Raw genomic sequence first — 8,993 nt, 5'->3', positions numbered from 1 at the left:
GATTTTTCTTTGTTACAGTTTGATGGTTCCGACAGTTCTCAGAGTATTTCAACATGTGAGTAATTTTGCTTGTTTGAAGATTGGAAGTGATAGTACTATACTCCAATTGACAGAATTCTTATGCAAAACGATCCTATAGGGTTACAGTGGAATGTGCTAGAAAATAAATTAGGTATAAATGGATAATTCATTCCACGAAATTCTCCAAAGAGATTGATACCTTTGTTATCAAAACAATGAATAATTGTCATACTTGTGGTGTTCGACTGAAAGACATTAAGAAACGTCGTTTTACAAGTGCTTTGATAAAAATATTGGTGATGCATAGTGTTCAAAGTGATTCATATATCAAGCCTAGGAAAATTAGTGATTATATATTGAATACATATGGGTTTGATGTTAGTTACTATTACTCTTATGCGGGCAAGACACTAGCTTTGAAGGATATTGACGGGGATGCATCATCGTCTTATCATCATTTAGTTTCTTATGTTGATGCTCTACGAAGAAGTAATCCAAATAGTTTTGTGAAACTTGATATTGACCATATTTCGAAAAAAAAATTGGCGTTTATTTGTTGCATTTGGGGCTTGTATTCATGGATTCAGATATTGTCGTCCGATTCTTTATTTGGATGAAACATTTTTCAAAGGAAAGTTTAGTGGATGTTTATTAGCTGCAACAGGCAAGAATGCCGAAGGGCGTAAAACATGTTCATTTTAGCTTTGTTCATGTATTTATCTTGTTCAAATCATTGGAAGACTTTACGAAAAATTTGCACTGCTTTGCAAACCGATTTGCAGTGGTTTGTAAACTAATTTGCAGTAGTTTGCATTCTGGTTTGCAAGACTTTGCAAACTGATTTGCCAGACTTTGCAAGCTGATTTGCAAGACTTTGCAAACTGATTTGCAAGACTTTTACAAATGCATTGCAAGCATGTTGATTATAGTGTTGTTCCTTTTATTGTTTTTACAGGTTTTTATCCACTTGCATTTACCCTCGTAGACACGGAAAATCAAGTTAACTGGTTTTGGTTTTTGGAGATTCTTTATAAGATTATTTCTGAAAGAACTTACACATTTCTTACTGATAGACATCCTGGGTTGATAACTGGTATATCTATTGTATTCCCTTCGAGTCACCATGGTTATTGTGTTTGGCATTTAAACATAATATATCCACTAGAACAAGAGATAATAACTATGCCTCGTCTCACATCCTTGAGGTTTTTTTTTACCAGATGTGCTTATGCACCAAACCATTTAGAGTTCAAACCTCTTTTTGAATAGTTAAAAACTGTTGGTGGCCAATCTTTTGAAGAATTTCTTAGGAAACCATCTAATGAGAAATGGGCAAATGCTTACTTTCCAGGCAATAGATATGGTACATACATGTTGCCGTATAGCTGAGAGTTTTAACTCATGGATTTTAGAAGGTCGCGGTCAATCACACCATTGATTGACTACATTCTCAAAAAATTGATGGTTTTGTTTTCTACTAGACGTGATCTTGGGGATAGTCGGACCGTTATTCTTAAACCGGAGATGGAAAAACAACTTGATAACGGATTGAATAAAGGTAGAGTTTTTAGGCCAATACGGGCTTCATCCTCGACATTTGAGGTTGTTGATGGTAGATTTTTTCGGGTGGACCTTGAGAATCGTACATATAGTTGTGGGTATTGGAGAGTATACGATTTTCTTTTTCATGTTCTATGTTGTATTTCAGGTGCAGGTTATAGTCTATATGACGTCATTAGTGATTTCTACCGTGTTTTCCATTATCGTGCGCCGTACGAGAAAGTTATTGAACCTGCTGTTGATTATGACCTTCTGAATCATCATCTCGCCGAGTTTATTGCTTTACCACCGATTGAGAAGAAGGTACCTGGAAGACCAAGGCAAAAGAGGATATCAAATAGTGGAGCAAAGTAGAAGAGGTCGATAAAGTGTAGCGTATGCTATACATCTGGTCACAACAAGAAGACTTGTAAACTTGATGTTTGAACCAGTTCTCGTTATGTTATTACTTTTTACCAAGCACACTTGTTAATTTAATTCATGAATTAGTTTTCATTAGATTTCACTTGCTTTTTGAATATATTATCTTCATTTTTGTTGGATGAACAATGTCGGTGTAATTGCTTATAATAGTATGTGAATCTTAAATCTTGGTCTTGGCAGCTGATATAGTTTGGAAACCACTGCAAATCAGTTTGAAAGCTATATTGAAAATCAGTTTGCAAACCATATTGCAATTCAGTTTTCAAATTGCAAAGTCATCAAAAAAATTCAAAATCCTTTTGCAACTTAGGTGAAAATTAATTTTGGAAATACTTGCATAACCTTCAATTCAAAGGAACTTAATTTATGTACACAATGTATGTTAAATTTTGATAAATTACAACTTATTTGTATTACGTATTATTTTACGGGGGTTCGGGGGCGTAGCCCCAGTTCTTTTTTGTAGAAATTTAAAAAACAATTAATAGAATAAAAAAATGAAGAATTAATCTTTCAAAAAGGATTTAATCTTTAGTTCATCCGACATCTATTGAAAAAGACTTAAAGAAACATATTAGTATGTTGTGAATATTTTGAAAAAAAATAAATTGAAACTGACTTGTTTACAAACAACAATGCAAACTAGAATGCAAACTACTGCAAATCAGTTTGCAAACCACCGCAAACCAGAATGCAAACCACTGCATACCAGATTGCAAAGTCACCAAATAAATTTAGAATCCTTTTTCAACTTAGATGGAAATTAATTTTGGAAATACTTGCATATCATTCTATTCAAAGGAACTCAATTTATGTACACCATGTATGTTACATTTTGATGGATTACAAACTATTTGTGTTACGTGTTATTTTACGGGGGTTCGGAGGCCTAGCCCAGTTCTTTTTTGTAAGAATTTTAAACACAATTAATAGAATAAAAAATGTGAAGAACTTATCTTTCGAAAAGAATTTAATCTTTCTTTCATCCTGCATCTATTGAAAAAGATTTAAAGAAACATGTGAGTAGGTTGTGAATATTATGAAAAAAATAATAATTTGAAACTGATTTGCAAAGACAAAACACTACAAATCATATTGCAAATCAGGTTGCAAACTAGATTGCAAATCAGTTTACAAATCAGTTTGCAAACCAGATAGCAATCAGTTTGCCAACCACTGTGCAAATCAGATTGCTAACCACTCCAACTTAAATTTATAAGACAAATATGTAATCGAATATACTCAACATAATAAGATTAAAAAACGATCAAAGATTCATCAAAATATTCAGAAACACATTCATCAAAATATTTAGAGGAGAAACTATATTCAAACGCCCTTTTTTAATTGAATCCAACAATATTTTTTCTTTCTCTTCCTTCATTTCGCCGCCACTTTCTGTTTTTTCCTCATCTTTGTTTCCTCGTTTATTTTTTTTCCTTTTCTAGTCCCTCATATATGTCCTTGACAACATCAGATATTTATTTGCTTATATCATGTTTATCCAATTCCTTTCCTCCTCTACTATCTTCATTTGCACCATCTTATTCATCTCCCTCGCCTCTCTCTTCTTCTTCATGATTACTTTGTTGGAACTCATCATTAACCTGCATTAAGTACATAATAAACAAATTTATTAAGTTTTTACCTAAAAAGCAAGGTAATCAGTTTGCAAACCAGGACTTTGAGGAAAATAGTAACATTGTAACACAAAGATCTTACATTATCACTCTCCCAACATCATCTTTAGTGTTATCTTCTGCATCCTTACCCTACCCATTTCACCATCTTTTTCATCTTTTTTACTTCCATTTTCACCATCTTTTTCATAATTTTCGCTCACATTTTTACTGCTCCCTTCTTCTCCATTATCATCATTGCCATCTTTTTCTTTTTCTTCTTCTTCTTCTTCGTTCTCATTTGCAGAGCTTTCTTCAGCATCTCGTGTTTTCCCCTAAATTTCTACTACAAGCATAATAGTTTACATCGATTGCAGGCTTCAAACTTAGATAGAAGTGGTTTCCTACTCATTGGTGTTTAGAGGAAAGATGATAAAACCACAAAATTTCATACCAATAACAAGTTATAGGTTCTACTAACTTGGGAATCAAAATGTGATTCAGCCCTGTCAAAGTTCCAACAAAAACCTAGACTGTAGACAATCAGATTGCACTTAAGCCGAATTAGAATTTTGGAACACTTGATGGCTACCCAAATTTGTGCAGACCTAACTTGAGAATCTGGATAAGATATTCAGAACCTTGAGAAGCTTGGATTAAACAACTTCAATCCAAAAATTGAACTTTTGGTGACTATTAACTTCAGCTACAGATTGATATAGAGAAACCTAGAAGAAACCTACCATATTAGAAAAACCTAGAAGAAACGTAACTCAGCATTCATCTATTTGCTTAATCGATTGTTGTCGTCGATTGTTGCCTTCGATTGTTGCCTGCGTGTATGAACAAGAGACGGGATGGAGAAAGAGGGGTTCTTTTTGGTTAGAGAGAGAAATACAGGATAGAGAAAGAGGGAGTTTCTAATTTTCTCAATAAGGTTAGTTTAGTCTATTCTCTGTATTAAATAATTTATAAAAATGCCCCAGAGAGCTGAAGCCGACAAAAAGTTGATAAATCTTTTTTAACCAAAGCTCCAATTTTTTTGGGAGTTTTGGCCAAATTTCTCTTTTCGTAATTAGTTGTTCAGTTTTGTTATCTAAACTTTCTCGACTCCCGTAACTTTCTCCCTAAATGCTTGGTTAGAAAAGAAATGTCTCTTCCTTTCCATTACTTTCGACAAAATCGCTGGAATCCAATCTGTAACCAAACTTCCCACTTGCTCTCTCATTAATTCGTCCAAAAGTGAAGAAATTATTTTTCTCTTACCCTCTAATTATTATTTTTTCGGCTTTTTGGCTATTCGGATTTTCTAGATTTATGGACTTGCATTAGGTATTCCTTCTTACTATCTTTATCCAATGTCGGGCTTATAGTTCATAGATTGATTGCTCTATGATTTGATTAGTTTTGATTTGCTTGCTTATTGATGGTATTAGGGTTTTTTATGTTTTTGTTAATGGCTCTTATTTGTCAATTTGATTTTTGACTATAATTGTTTATCTCAAGTATCACATATGTGCATTTCAATCAACTATCTTAAATTTGCAGACTTTTATAAGTCTTTGTATGTGATGAGCATCTTGAAAGTAACCTTGCTCATTTTGTCACAGTAGATGGACCTGAGATGAAGAAAGACTAAAAAACTGCAAATACGGATTCCGAGTTAAATATTTAATAAAGGTAAGCAATCATCAAGCTCTTGATTTGTTTTTCAAGCTTGAGGATTTTATTATACTTTTATTAAGGTTTTAGATTCTCAGCACTTTATCTTCAAACTTGCTACTATTCTTCTTCTTTTACATTTTTGTTTAGTCTTCCCTTTAATGGTTGCAGATATCGTCATATATACCTGTTAGGTCTCCATCTCGAAGGTAGATTCGTTTTTTCTTTAATCTTTGATCCTCTACATTTTAATGTTTATTACTTAGAATATTTTACCAGTTTCATTCTCAAATAGTTTAAGAACTTGAATCTTTGTTTAGAAAGTATTTCTTCTTGGGTTTTTCTTGCTTAGAAAGTGTTTGATTAAATGTCAAGGTGAAATTGAATGTTTTCGTCTTGCTTAGAAGTGTAATGTGATTCAGTTTCGGATTTTCCTTCTTTTGGGTGTGAGTTATCGATTTAGAGATCCGAAGTGCAGTACTACTACTTTGTGTTTTACGAAGTATTGAGATAACTGCAATTTGTTTAATGGTAAGAAGCAACTAGAGCACAGGTGCCACAGAGAGATATGTTTTTATATCTCCCATTGAAAATCCTTCTTTACTGTAATACATATATGATAAGATGCATATGTAGTTAAGGAACACTTGTGTTTTACGCAGAATCCCTAATAACATGGATATATACAACGACCAGTAGATAAGATTCCCTTTTCCAAAAACAGACGAAGCTACCCCCTTCAAATAAGTAGGATATTGAACTAGAAAAGTCGGCTTATATATCCAAATAGGATGTAATAAGAGTATTATAAAGTAGTTCGACCGTGCGATCGACATTACTACTCATTATGAAAGAAACCAGTCTCTGATGTACCAAAATAATATTTTTTTTTTAGTGTATCTATTCAAATATTGCGACATTGTTAGTATGGTTTTCAAATGGCAATTGCAATAATAATATATATTTTCCATGTATCTATTCAGGTATTGGTGTTTACTCATGCTAAGCAGTACGACTCGACCGAGTCAGCCGAGTGACTAGAGATTCGGCTCGGACTCGGACATACACTGAGTTCCCGAGTCGAGGGTTAGCCCGAGTGACTCGATTATGATTGTTTTTCTCTTTATTTGTCAAATATGAATGTTGTTTTTGATGTTCTAGTTATTTAGTTTATACTTCAGTTTTTTTTTCGTTGAAGTTTATACTTTAGTTACTACAAAAGAAAATTAGTCTAGTAAGTCTACAAGTTTTTGGTTCTAGTTAATAGTCATTACTATTAGAGTATGAGTCTACTAGAATGGTTCTTTAGTTGTTCCTAACTCTACTGGTAATTTAGTGTTGATTTTTGAAGTTTGAACTTATATATATTATGAATTATCATGTTAATCATATTATATACATAACCTAGTAACTACTTGTGTGTAGTATACACTAGACAAAGGGACGCAGACTGACTCGGCCTGACTCGGGCTGACTCGGCCGAGTGACTCGGCCGAGTGACTCAGTTGACTCGCCCCTGACTCGGACCTTGGTCGAGCCGAGTCTGAGTCCGAGTCGTACTGCTTAGTACTCATGATCTTTGGAAGTTAAATTTATATATTTTTTAAACCATAAATTGTTGTTAAGTTTATTATAGAGGTTTTGGGAAATTAGAGCTTAAAGCAAAATATGTTGCTTGAGGGAGAATTAGAAAATTACACGGTTTAATCATCTGAAACTTTCATGGAAACTTCGCTAAGTGTGTCTTTTCTTTCTTGCTTCACCTTATAATATATATGTAGTAGTAACCAATTATCTACTCTGTCAATTCTATTTATGCCTTTATATCATTTTTATCTTAGGCTTTCTGAACTATTTATTTAATTTATGGTTGGATGTTTCTTTACGGAATCCCTTTGTAGTGGACAAAACTCTCGAATAGAAGATGTCAAGTTGATAATAGTCATTTAATATATGGTTTGAAATGGCTTGAATGAACTTTGCAAATCATTCACATGGTTGATTGGATTCAAATGATGTTAATGTTGTTTTACGTAACTGTAGAAAATATTATGAAATGTGTTACCCACAATATTACCTATTCTACTAATTTCCACCTTGATGCACATGTTATAGTTAATGATTGAGTAGTCGACATATTTTAAATAGTTTACTTTTCAATAACTTCATTTTGGTGTTTCCTATATCTCAATTTTTGTTTTAGTGATGCCCATCATACTCGTTTGATATATTTTCGTTTCAACGTTTATAATTTCTAGATTTAAATTATAATCCTTTGTATTACAAGTTTATGGCTCATATAAAGACCCTAAAACCCACATTTGCTTGAAATTTTTATTGAAAAGTTATAATTTTGTGCATTTTAGTGTCACTTCTCACATAAAGTCTTAACTCTGTATCATTTGTAGGTCACGTAAGGCAAATTCGCAAAGGATGTCTGCAAAAACGAAGCGCTCCGAAAAAGTGTAGTATTAGATTAAACTGTGTATGATTTGTAGTGTCACTTCATATAACAGACATATCCATGGGCGGGTAGATTCCGGAGATATGGTTGTCCCGAGTATAGCAAGCTATCGATTGTATTTGAAGATACCGTCGCAGATTGGGATCTCAGAGGATCACATAATAGAGATTTTGACTCTTCTGATGATGAGATCAGCCGAACTCGACATCAGTCTCGTAGTCCTAATGGTAGTTATCAAAAGGATCAAGACAGTCCAAATGAACATATAAGAAATGAGACGGCAAAGAAAACACTGATTCAGTCTAACCTCCTTCTCATGCCAGTAATGGCATAGCTCGACAAGAAAGATAACACAATAGTGTGTGAAGTAAATGAAACAATAAAAATGTTAGCTGAGTAATCTAAAAGTAGAATTGAAGAAAGAAACAAATTCACGATGTCAGAGTGTTAAAATATTAGATGTCATGGGAGAAATGATCCACAATGATACCTATATTAATGCTTTAAAACTATTGAAAGAGAAGGAATGTCGAGAGGCTTTTATTCGCATGCCTGATCCCCGGAAGATGGGTTTGATGAATTCTATTGAAAATTGACACATTTAGATTCATTATTATTATATGTATTTATTTACGTATTATGACATTTATGTTTGATTTGGTATTTAGATGATTTTTTTAGTATTTTTATTATAAATTTCAATTAAAATGGTTTATTATTATATGTATTTCTTTGCGTATTATGACATTTGTTGTGTCATAACATTGTATTTTTATTGGTTCACAGGTTCGAAGTTTTTGAAATGAATTCAGACAGTGACACAAGTACTGATAGAGAAGACCATATTAATGATTTATTAACAATATATTTTATCAAACAATGTAATTTTAGGTACTTCCTGAGACAACTATATAGGAATGATTCACGTAATGGAAGACAATATGTTTATAATGTACTAAATGGGCATGTCAATCGGTGTCCAGATATGTTTCGTTTGAAGACATATGTATTGTATGGTTTGTGTGATGCACTTAAAGATCGTGGACTCTTAAGAGATACTCATTATGTTAGTGTTGAACAATTGCGTATATTTTTATACACGACTGGACATAATGAATGCAATCGAAATATTGCAGATAGGTTTCAACACTCACAAGAAACGATATCTCGTCACTTTAAAAATGTGTTTAAAGCTATTTGTAAATTTTCCATGCATGTCATCATTTCTCCTGACTTCCATATTG

At 32.9% G+C, this 8,993-nt stretch overlaps 2 long non-coding RNA genes across 3 annotated transcripts; one reads left to right on the top strand and one right to left on the bottom strand.

Moving 5' to 3' along the window:
* Nucleotides 1–3,233: 3,233 nt before the first annotated feature.
* On the bottom strand, nucleotides 3,234–4,417 carry LOC147531862 (uncharacterized). The gene is made up of 2 exons (XR_015228149.1): nucleotides 3,727–4,417; nucleotides 3,234–3,611 (listed from the first exon to the last, which is right to left on the bottom strand). It is a non-coding gene; the product is annotated as an uncharacterized LOC147531862 (long non-coding RNA).
* A 287-nt stretch (nucleotides 4,418–4,704) lies between these two features.
* LOC147531861 (uncharacterized) lies at nucleotides 4,705–8,416 on the top strand. 2 transcript variants are annotated; one of them, XR_015227915.1, is made up of 4 exons: nucleotides 4,705–4,955; nucleotides 5,234–5,303; nucleotides 5,457–5,494; nucleotides 7,694–8,416. It is a non-coding gene; the product is annotated as an uncharacterized LOC147531861 (long non-coding RNA). The 2 variants fall into 2 exon arrangements; XR_015227916.1 differs by lacking the exon at nucleotides 5,457–5,494 and having other exon boundaries at nucleotides 4,706–4,955.
* The last annotated feature ends 577 nt before the right edge of the window (nucleotides 8,417–8,993 follow it).

This window comes from Eschscholzia californica, unplaced genomic scaffold (assembly GCF_041429995.1).
Source record: "Eschscholzia californica isolate CP2 unplaced genomic scaffold, dmEscCali1.0.p SCAF_6, whole genome shotgun sequence".
Taxonomy (NCBI): domain Eukaryota; kingdom Viridiplantae; phylum Streptophyta; class Magnoliopsida; order Ranunculales; family Papaveraceae; genus Eschscholzia; species Eschscholzia californica.
The sequence above is the reverse complement of the archived record's forward strand: the minus strand, read 5'-3'. Positions and strand labels throughout refer to the sequence as shown.